Consider the following 12,552-nt stretch of genomic DNA (forward strand, 5'->3'; position numbering starts at 1 on the left):
CTGCTGATTTTGTTATCCTCGATACAGAAGTCACTAACGACTCTGTACCAATCATCTTAGGGCTTCTTCTTCTTAACCGCCAACGACTTATAAATTGCCGCGATGGTAAGATGTCCTTATCTTTTGGCCATCTTACGGTTGAGGTAAATGTTTTAAAATGATGAAACAATTACCGATTCGCCTATAGATGGGGGTTAGCATGACCGAGAGCTTAGCCCAAAATTATTTTAACAACACGTTTCATGAAAACAATATGTACAAATTCCTTTCTTTTGGAACTTCAGATTTTGTAAATGACTCCTACTTAGAAGAAGTCAACACCATCCTGGAGTCCATACCAATTGTAGACCCTTCGGTTGCTCCACATATTGAGTATGAAGACTTGCTACCTAAGCAAGTATTCATTATGCAAAATGAAGACCCCGACGAAACATCTATTGATTTTCCTTCTACCCCAGTGCTTAAACCTCTTCCCCGTAATTAAAATATATTCAACTTGATCCGGATGGTAGTCATCCGGTAATTTATCTTCTCTGGTTTCCTAGAAAGAAGAGACACGTTTAATTCGGGTGATTTGGGAACCACCGGTCTGCGATTGGTTGGTCCCAAGCCTACATTAAGGAATTGACCCTAATATTTGCACTCATCGATCCATTTGGAGGATAACGCGAAGACTTTCGCTTAACCTCGCCACGCTTTTGAACCCCGCCATGAAAGAGGTGGTTAGGGAAGAAGTTTTACGCTTTACTCGACGCGGGTATCATATACCCAATCTCGATAGCGAATGGGTAAGCCCCATTCATGTAGTTCCTAAGAAATCGGGAGTTACCATGGTTCAGTGAACGGAAAGGGTGACTATGTTGTCACACAAGGTCCTATGAAATGGAGGATCTGTATTGATTACAGACGTTTAAATGCTATGACACGAAAGGATCACTTTCCTTTACCTTTTATAGCTCAAATGCTCGAACGCCTAGCTGGTCATGCTTTTTATTGTTTTCTGGATGGGTACTCAGGCTATTTTCAGATTATTATTGATATTGATGACCAAGAAAAGACTACCTTCACATGTCCCTTTGGAACGTATGCCTATAAAATGAATGCCTTTTGGCCTTTGTAATCCTCCTAGTACCTTCCAAATGTGTGTATGCTTCATATATTTAGTGACATGGTAGAGCTTTATGGAAGTTTTCATGGATGATTTTTCTATCTATGGAGACTCCCTTCACGCATCGTTTGTCTAACTCGTCTAAGGTTTTGACACGGTGTGAAAGAAAAGAGCCTCGCTTTTAAACTGGAAAAGTGTCATTTCATGGTGAAAAAGGGCATAGTACTAGGTCACATCAGATCTAGTGATGGCATCGAAGTAGATAAAGCCAAACTAGATAAGATAGCGACCCTACCTAAAACCACGGACTGTCCGTGATATTAGAGCCTTTTAGGCCATGTGTTTTATAGGCGGTTTATTAAAGACTTCGAAAAATAGCTAGGCCCTTAACTAATCTGCTTTTGAAAGATGCAATCTTTGATTTTAATTTTAACTCAGACGTTGGGCTTTTGAAACTTTAAAAGTCGCCTCTAACCTCTCGCACCAATTATACAGCCTCCCGATTGGTCTAAACCTTTCGAACTCATGTGTGATGCTAGTGACTATGCAGTTGGTGCAGTCTTGGGACAAAAACTAGATAATAAGTCCACTGTCATTTATTATGCTAGTAAAACCTTAAACGATGCTCAACGGAATTATTCAACTACCGAAAAAGAATTCTTAGCTGTCATTTATGCTTTAGATAAGTTTCGTCCTTATTTGGTTGGTTCTAAAACTTTAGTTTACACGGACCATGCAGCCCTTAAGTACCTTCTTGCAAAGAAGGATGCTAAGCAGAGATTAATCCGATGGATCCTTCTCCTACAAGAGTTCACATTAGAAATAAAGGACAAAAGAGGGGTCGAAAACGTAGTTGCCGACCACTTATCTAGACTCACAAACGACGATCAAAGTGATTCTGAGTCCATACCGGACTCTTTTCCTGATAAGCATCTGTATGCGATTTTTTCATCACCATGGTATGCTGACATTGTAAATTATTTAGCGGCCGATGTTATGCCTTATAATTGGTCAAGAAATGAACGTAAGAAGTTCTTGGCCAGAGTTAAGTTATACTACTAGGATGAGCCATACCTTTTTAAGTATTGTGCGGATCAGATTATTCGTCGTTGTATTCCCCAGTGGGAATATAATGAAGTCCTATCATTCTGCCATGACAAAGAATGTGGTGGCTATTTTAGTGGGATGAAAACAGCCGCTAAAGTTCTTCAATGTGGATTTTATTGGCCTACCCTTTTTAAGGATGCCCAAGTGCATTGCAAGACGTGTATTCGTTGCCAACAACTTGGGCTTAATCACTTAAACGTAATATGATGCCATTAAATCCAATCTTGATAGTAGAAATTTTTGACGTTTGGGGCATTGATTTCATGGGTCCTTTCCCCTCGTTTCCCATGGTTTCATTTATATTCTAGTTGCCGTGGACTACGCGGTCTAAATGGATAGAGGCCCTAGCTTGCCGTAGCAATGACCATAAGACCGTTGTATTTTTATTAAAGAATATATTTTCTGTCGGTTTGGCATTCCTAAAGCCATCATTAGTGATGGTGGAACACATTTTGCAAAATGAGTTGTTGCATCCCTAGTGAAAAAGTATGGAGTTACACACAAAGTAGCAACTCCTTATCATCCACAAACTAGCGGACAAGTAGAAGTTTCTAATAGGGAAATCAAAAAGATTTTAGAAACAACTGTAAACCCCGATAGGAAAGATTGGTCAAGCGCCTATCGGATGCCTTTATGGTATAGAACTGCTTTCAAAACTCCTATAGGTATGTCTTCCTTTAGACTTGTATTTCGGAAACCATGTCATTTGCCCGTTGAATTAGAGCACCGTGCTCTATGGGCTATACAAAGCCTTAACTTCAATATTGATGAGGCAGGTGTCAAACGCAAGTTGCAATTGAATGAGCTTGAAGAAATCCGTGAGCGATTTTACGATCTGAAGGATTATAAAGCTAACATGAAACGTGTTCATGATAAGCAAATCTTGCGCAAAGAGTTTGTGGTCGGTCAAAAGGTCTTGCTTTACAACTCCCATCTACATATTTTCCCAGGGAAACTAAAAACCCATTGGTCTGGTCCTTTTCTGGTTACTGAAGTCACCCCTTACGGGGCAATCACCTTGGTAAATCCCAATGACAAAAAAGCATTTTCAAGTTAATGGTCAACGGTTAAAACATTTTCATGAACTTCGTCCCCCGATGTAGGAAGTCTTTTTACGGGACCTCGTCTATGAGGATTGACCTTTGTCATTGGTGTACTTCCTCTCACTTCCATATAGTGGTAAGTGCACCATTCAGGTAACCGGGCCCTCCCTATGGAGTGTGTGGCTATAAGTACCGGATCCTAAGTCCACAGTTAACATAATTCACGTTTTCCACTTTTGCATGTTTTCTCGGTTTTTTAGTCATGTTCCTCTATGGGGTGAATTATGTATTTATTGTTTTTCGTTTTTCTTATAATAAACTAATAAAAAAAAATAATAATAATAAAAAATTCTTAATCAAAGAAATAGCAATCCAACAAGTCTTGGGAATCTGACTTTAAACGACCTGCATTAGAACAAATTTTGTGTTTAAAAATTTGTTTGGGGGTGGGCAATCGGTCTTTCCATCTGGATTGCTCAAACTTTCCATTTGTGTTGCTTAGGCCCATTACTTGTAGTTCAGTTGGGTTGACGTAATCTAAACTTTGATTTCCTTCGTTCGCATAACTTACGTCACACACGCACTTCGAGTCGTTTTTTCCACCTTCTTATACGTCACCCATGGCTGAAATTGAGTGTTTTATGGATCATTGGATTGGAAATTCTCTACTGATCATTTCCATAACTCATTCGCCAAAATCGGGCCAGTAACGAAGCGGCAAATTCAATTTGAAATTGCGCGAAAACTCGGAAAATTTCGGAATTCAAGTTGGGCTTGGGCCCAAACCGGACGCACGTCTGTGCGTCTCCTTCCTTCCCAAAATGCACACTTCTTTCCTTTTCAACCCGCCGGTTACCAAGGTTTAAAACAAACCTTAAACACCAAAATAAAAAAAAAAAAAATAAAAAAAAAAAAAAAAATAAAAAAAAAAGAGAGAGAAAAGGAAACCTAACTACACCCACGCCAAGAAATTCAAATCCAACTAAAATCTTCTCCAAACCATTACCACCACCAACCTAACTCCGAAAAACAGCCACCAATTCAAGTAACCACCGCCACCACCGTTGTTTTTAGTAGTTTTTCTTCAAACTCGCCTCCCCCACAGTCTACAAAACCATTAGTTGTCTCAGAAACTTCAATGGCGCTACGACGAAGAATTTTGCCGGAGCACGCGTTTGCTTCCGACAGCTTCGCGCCATTTTACGACGCGGAGATGATTAGGAGGCATTGGAACGGACTGTGGTACTCGACTGAGGAGTTCTATCACTATGATTTGGTAGAACAGTTTTATAAGAAGCGAGAATTGGAGGGGGATAGGATTTTCATAAAGGTAGCAGGAACGAGGAAGGAAGTAACGAGACAGTTGTTGGCTGAACTGTTAGGAATTATGCTTGAAAACAACCTGGTAACGACAATTCAAGAATCCCAGTATACTGGAGTTCCTGCTTTGATGAAGGATACTGTCATGGAGGGTGAATACAATCCGACATCTCATTCGATCCCGCCAATAACCTCGAGAACCAATCAACCGGGTCAGAACTCGGTGGATTGGTAGGAACGCCCCTCGGGAAAGACAAAGTCAGTGATATCGGCCTGCAATGTCTGCACGTTCTCTGGATTTTGCAAACAAATAAGTATAATTTATGCATCCTCGATTTAATGTTTAATGTGATTCGAGGAGTGGGGAAGAGCTTGGCGCCTCTTCCCGTATTGATCACTAAGATCATGCTCTCCTTTAGAGTTGTCGCAAGATCTGCTCCTATTAAGATCAAATTGCATTCTAATGCAAGTATCTATACGGATTGCATCCAAGAGACTTGGCCGTTGTCTGAAGAAAAAATGGTTGAGTCGGAGGATGAAAGGGAGGATATGACATGTCTGGATGACGATGCATTAGATAAATGTAGTTCTAATTTAGAACGATGCAAGTGTTGCAAAACTGCCTTAGCGTTGCGTTTATGGTATTTGTGAAGATATCCGAGATAGACAAATTGTAGTTCGAAGAAGCAAACGAACCTTCGACGAGATTTGAAATGCTCGAAGGGGTTCGAGGACGATATCTTGTCTAACATGGAGACTATCCACCAAAGATCAACAAGCCCAAGATGTCGAATCGATGAGATGGAAGCACATCGCTTGTTCGAATAGAGATGCTACGACGCATGCCACCCGTGGAGGACTCTATTTCAGCCGAAGTCCCGACAGCATGAGCGCCGTCGCCAAGGACAAATGGTTCAAGCCAATCTCCATCTCAGGGGTCCATCTTCATCACATAACTAGGTGTTCACCATCGCCAGGTTATTTGTTATTTCATGGTTTTGATTGTTTTATTAGTTGGATTTTAATTAAGTAGTTAAATTTAAATATTAATGTGTTTGTTTTATGTTGTTTGGATTTAAATTTTATTTTTAATATAATTGGTTAATTTCGAAAGTCGCTTGTTTTTATCATTAATCCCACCTTCCGAATTTGTTTGGGGTGGTAATAGTTATACCGAGCATAATTCGCTATATGATCATCTCGGTAAAGTTGTCTTGGAGGAAAGGTTGAGAATTTGGCCGATATCGGCATATCTATGATTTGGGTGGTGGTAGCATGAAATCTAGGAGAGTTTAGAAGTTACTATTCTAAATCCAAAGATAAAAGATACCAGATTTTAGAAAATCAAGAAGATGGGTTGTTTCCGTTTTGGTTTGGAATCTTTCTATTTCCTCGAAATTGCCTTTAAACAATTTGGCAACTTGCCGATTCGTTTTAGAAGCACAGAACCTATTTAAACCCCCTTCATTCTACACTAACAAACCACACTACACCCCACCATCATCCCTCACCTTTCACTCCAAGTTTTTCCTTCTTTTTCCTCCAAATTTCTATTTCAAAGACTTACGAAGGCCGGCGCTTCGTCCGAGCTACTGCAGCGCCATTATACACGCCCGAAAGTTTACTTTCGAGCGACGACCGTGCCTGCTGGAGCGAACACGTTATTCTAAGCGAAGCGCACCAGCCGCCTTCTCAGTGAACGCGGAAAATTCAAATTTTCAGAGGATCATTCCAGGATTTATTTTTTTTGGAACTGTTCAAAGAGTAGTTGAGATGACATCTCCTATAGTCATATACGAACAGTCTTTTCAAGATGTGTGGGCATCGGAGACCTATGGACATTGGTTCCGGCTACAGGATCCTGATTAGGATGGCGCCATCTACCGGTAAGTGATGACGATTCATATTCACCACAACTTATCGCTTATTTCTACAACCACGTTAAATTCTATTGTAATCGGGATGGAGAACAAGAATTCTCCGTCAGAGTCGATGACAAGACACATCAATTCAATAAAAATGTGGTCGCTTTAGTTTCGTGGATTACCAATATCTGATCCTCGTTCACACATGGGCATATATGACCGATAATGCATACCTTTATGATTATACATATTTCCATGAGTATTATGGGGAGGCGATTTCGAGTAATGGACCCGGGCTTATATAGCATTACCCTTGGTAGCCTTTCCCTAAACGTAGGCACCACCATGTTATTCATCCCGATGAATATTTTGGGGAATGGCGTTCATTTATGCAAACAAGATCTTGCAGGTGACATTTTCCTCGCTTTAGGGAGGGACGCCGCCGATATGACATTCCCCGAGTTTTAGTCGCTAGTCTTAAGAGAGCCCAAAGCATGAGGCGTAAGTATCTTCTTATGCCTATTTTAGTAAGCCGCATCATGCGTAGTTGTTTACCTGTATTCTGTGAAAAATTCACAGATTGGAAAAGGGTTGAAGTCATGAGACCCACCAATTGGGTGGTTCGCTCATTGCGAATAATGACTTGGCCGGGATGGCAGGTGCAGCCTCATTTGGTCGCCCCGTACATCCCATCAGACATAATAACACTTAACATGTTAGCATTAGTAGATGATAAATGGCGGCAAGCTTGGCAAGTTATAATGGACTGGCAGGATGCGAAGGAACCTCATCTCTTTAAGGAGGAGGAGGATGCTAAAAGCGGGGAGATAAGGTAAGTTTTTAGTTTTGTTATTGTCCGCTTATGTCCTAAGCAAATTTAATTTGTTAACCCCATAATGGGTGGAACTCTTATAGTCAAGCGCCAAGTATTTTATTTCCTATATTAGTATGTTCTAACCTTGTTTTGCGGATGTCCGAATTTCATGCGTTTCCATGGTATTTTTTCTACCCTCTTTATTTAAATGCTTTTGAGGACAAAGCATGTTTCTTGTTTGGGGGGCATAGAAACATGTGTAATTAAGGCATCTGTTAGGATATAGAAATGTATAATATGCATTTGTTTTCAAGTTAAAATTTTTCAAAAACATAAATAAATAAGTTTATACTATACACTTAGGAATATTGGTATTGTTTTTCTTTCTATGCTCTTAACAATCTAGAAGTCTCAATGTAGCTTTTGCATCAGAATAATTGTTAGAAACGTAGGTTAATATGTAGGTAATAATCTTTGCATCTATCTATAAATATATTACATGAGTATCTATGATTGTTAGCGATGAAGAAGTTTCAAAGCTAGGCTAGAGTACTTATTTTACAAATCCTGTGAGAATATAACCTAAAGCCTTATATGAAAGCCGAAACATTTGAGAAATGACACAAGGGAGAAGTAAAATCTGGATAGAGAAATCACACGTCCACTTGCTTGATCACTATGCCATATCCTAAGCGAGAATTTAGGCCCCTCTTTGGATCGATATAGCCAGAAATTCAAACCTATGAATTATTTTCCGCTAGTCGCCCCTCTGAGCCTTTCTTTAGCCTTTCATAACCCACAAATCCTTTACCCTGTTACAAAAACAAAACAAAATAAAAATGAAATCAACCTACCCAATCTAGAATAAGTCTAAGAATAGAATGAGGAAGAAAGAAGAAGAGAAAAACAGGTGTAAACAAAAGTTAGTTAATTGCTTCAGAAAATAAAGAAAAAAGTTTCCATCCAAAGAAAAGAAAAATAAAAATAGAAATAAAATAAAAACTCCGAAAAAATAGAATAAAAGGAGTTAAAAGCCAAAGAAAAAGAAAAAAAAAATATGGCTAAGGATGGAAACAAAGTGTAGAAGCAAAAGTAAATAACAAGGTTTTCTCTAAGTTACATAATATGAAGACTCTACTATCTCAGACTTGTCCTTTTGAATATCCATTTCTTTCCTTCTTAAACCATCTCCTAATCCCCGCAACACCTAATAAAGACCTCTAGCTCAATTAGGAATAAGTTAGTGTGATAGTAAGTGGCAGATGTGTTTGATCGACTCCTCGCTTCCCTTGTTGTCATTGAGATTGTAAGGTAAAGTGTGCCCACCGCATTAATCTGAGTATAAACTTGAGCAGAAAAATCAGAGTGGTTTTCGCCTTGACATTTATGTGAGGACCTACTTAAGGACGCTTATTCGAAGTTTTCAAAACAAACCCGCTAGGCATTTCATAGTATTACTCATAGTATTTATATTCAGATAATAAATGATTGATTATTATGCATACATTAGCTTAGGTTTTGACTTGGTTATTCTTATTCATTTGCTAGTGAGATATATAGATAGTTGGGACATAAATGAGGAAACAATAGTTTTATTTCTTAGTCGTTGTAGTATAGTTGAAGTTTGTGAGTACCTTCATCGAAAACTCTTACGAGGGTTATAACTCGTCCACTAGGAATTCCTAGTGGTTTAAGGCCTTGTTGATATGGTCAATGCAATCGCACTCAAGTAAACGAGAGTAGTTAGAACTCCATTTTTGGTCACTTATTCTAATTTCTCATCTTTGCTTGAGGACAAGCAAAATGCTGTTTGGGGTGGTTTGATAAGAGCCCAAAACTGTAGTTTTAACCTCAGAATGCACATACTTTTAGACCAATTATGTGAGTAATAATTAAGAGTTAACACTGATTACGTGTTTTTATGCATTTCAGGTTTCAAAGTTCATTATGTGCAGAAATGTGCCACTTTAGCGAGATAAAGGAGCTAAGGTCAGTTACTAAGGAGTTCCGTGATTAAAGGCCAAGATTCAAGAAGACAAAGCCTTTCTAAAGCCCGGTCAAAAGCTGAAAAGTCGACACGGGCTGAAACAGACACAAGTCAGCAGAACTTCAAAAGGCCGTATCTTTGGACTCAGACCTCGAAATAGGGCCTACCTTATGTCAAAACGACCGGTTCGGAAAGAGCTTTCCAATGGTTTAAGCCTTGATCCAATCAGAGGAGAAAAAGTGGACGAAAAGTCTGTTGAAGCGAACTGCAGCTGAAGAGGCCTTTGTGGACTGAAAGAATTGGGTTTTGGGCCTGATTCTCTGGCCCAAAACATGGCTCCAATCCCATGCACGATTTTTGGATCTGGACATATAAAAACAAAAGCTTAGCTCTTTGTTAATGGTAGCTAGTTAGACCTAAAACCATATAGATAATTCTAGATCTAGTTTTCAGTAGATTAATTAAGTTTTAGTTCCATTTTTAATTCTTGTTTTAGATTAAGTCTTTGAATCATTGTTCTTGATTGATTAGATAAATAAAATAGTTATTTTGTCAATTTTGATTTTTGTCATCTCAATTTATAGATCTAGTTTTAATTCTTGTTGATTATCATTTCATAGTTTAAGTAGATTGAAACATTGTTAGTTAATTTAGTTAAGTTAGAATTTTAATATGATGAGTAGTTATAATTCAATGGGAAATGATGGTTTGATGACTCAAGGCTAAAACCTCCATTAGAAGGGTTGATGAAGCCTTGATGAAAACTTAGTGGTATAGTGTAGAAGCATTGTAGAATCTATTCCACTCTAGAAGGTCGTGATTCGCCATGAGAATGGGTGGACGACCTCACATGCTAGTTAGTATTCGGTAGAAATGCCATGAACACTAGGAATTAGAACTCGAATTTCTTACCGTAAGAACGTAAGAATCGAGATACAAGAATCTATGCTAGGTTGTTAAATTGGATTCAAGGTGGATTCAATTCCCCTCTAATCCTTTATCTAGATTCAAAAACAATCATATTTCCATAGCATTCGTAGTTAAATTCAACCTAATCAATTTCATATAGGCATCGTAGTATAACACCCTTCGTAAAGCTCTCATTAGACTTAAGACCGACAAATTAGACTATAAAACATTCCATGCTAGAGAACTAGGAGTGGAACGAATTTGTTACTCCACTTTATTTCGATAGACCTGAGAGTAGAAACTTTGATAAACATAGGCTCATAATATAGTTTAGTTTACTTACGTTTTGAGTTCATCGTTCATTTTGTAGGTAAACTATTCAATTTTATGTTTTATCAGCGCGCTCAGCACTATGACATGAAGAATAACTTCTAATACTCCCCCTCAAGTTGGAGAGTGAATGTCAAGAACTCCCAACTTGCGAATTAATCTCATAAAGGTGTCCTTGCCGAGAGGTTTAGTGAAGGCATCAACCACATGATCTGAGGATGGAACCAACATAGGAGATAGAAACTTGGCCTGTATCTTGTCACGTAAGAAATGACAGTCCAATTCTATGTGCTTCGTTCGTTCATGAAAAACTGGATTTTGAGAGAGATGAAGGGTGACTTGATTGTCACAGAACATGTTCATCGGAGAAGGATGAGAAATGCCTAAGTCAGAGAGAATATACTTTAACCATTGAAGTTCACACGCCAGGGTAGCCATGGAACGATATTCGGCTTCAGCAAAAGAACGGGATACCGTGCTCTATTTCTTTGTTTTCTAGGATATAAGGCTAGAACCAAGAAAAGTGCAATAACCACTAGTAGAAGGACGAGTGACAGGGCAGCTAGCCCAATCAGAGTCACAGAAACCAGAGATGTGTAAAGAACTACTAGCGGATAAGAGAATCCCTTTATTGATCGAACCTTTAAGATAGCGAAGTATATGATGAGCATCATCTAGATATGGAGTCCGTGGGGACTGCATGAAATGGCTGAGGTAATTTACAGAATAAGTGATATCTGGACGTGTAACTGTGAGATATAAGAGACGCCCAATCAAGCGACGATAGACGGTAGGATCCTGAAGTAATGTGCCATCATCGGTATGGAGGTTGATATTTTGTTCCATAGGGAACTCAGAAATACGACCACCAGTGGTACCACAATCAGACAGAATGTCCAAAAGACATTTACACTGTGTAAGAAATAATCCTTCTTTGGAACGAGCAACCTCGATACCCAAGAAATATTTTAGACGTCCCAAGTCCTTGATATAGAATTTTGCTTCTAAAAATTGCTTCAAGTTCTGAATGAGAGATGGATTGTTGCTTGTTATCAAAATGTCATCCACATACACAAGGACAAATGTAGAATCAGAACCACAAATATTTGTGAATAGAGAATAATCTGACTTAGACTGAGTGAAGCCGGCAGTGATAAGAGTGTTAGAAAGTTTGGCAAACCATTTCCAAGAAGCCTGCTTGAGTCCATATAAAGACTTATTGAGGCGACATATCCTGTGCTCCCCCTGTTTGGCGAATCCAGGAGGTAATGTCATATAAATAGTTTCATCCAAATCGCCTTGGAGAAAGGCATTGTGGACATCCAACTGATGAAGAGTCCAATGTCTGATAGCAACAATGGAGAGAAGTAAGTGAACAGTGACTAATTTAGCAACAGGTGCAAAAGTGTCATGATAGTCTTGGCCTTCAATCTGATTCTAACCCTTGGCAACAAGATAAACCAATAGGCTTATGATGAGAGGATGACAGAACAAGAGTCCATGTGTTATTCTATTCCAAGGCTGCAATTTCAGCAGCCATAGCAGCTCTCCATTCTGGAATTTTGACAGCTTGAGAAAAAGATGTAGGAACAATTGAAGAAGACACTTTAGACAAATTTTTTTTATGACAAGTAGAAAAGTTAGTGTCAGAAACATAAAAAGTCATAGGATATGGAGTGGAAGACCGTGTTACCTTAGAGTCTGAGTGGATGAGGTTGGCCGAACGAGGGACTGTAGGTGCCTTGGTGGGAGTAGGACAATGATAATCTTTGATGAGAAGTGGTGGGGGGTTTCATGCTCTAGTAGAACGAGGTGAGGTAGGATGGTTGAGTTGTGGTGGCTGAGGGAGTTCCAAAATTGCAGGGGCCGAAGCTGTCTGAGTGGGAAGAGTATCTACTGGAGGGACATGAGATGATTGAAGGTTGAATGTCTCATTATCGGAGATGGATAAGGGATAAACTGACAGATGTGATGGTGGGGAAGATAAATTTTGATAGGAGAAGACATTCTTATGGAAAATCACGTCACGGGAAGTATATATTTTCTTGGAAGATAAATCATAAATGCGA

This window comes from Coptis chinensis, chromosome 7 (assembly GCF_015680905.1).
Source record: "Coptis chinensis isolate HL-2020 chromosome 7, ASM1568090v1, whole genome shotgun sequence".
Taxonomy (NCBI): Eukaryota; Viridiplantae; Streptophyta; class Magnoliopsida; order Ranunculales; family Ranunculaceae; genus Coptis; species Coptis chinensis.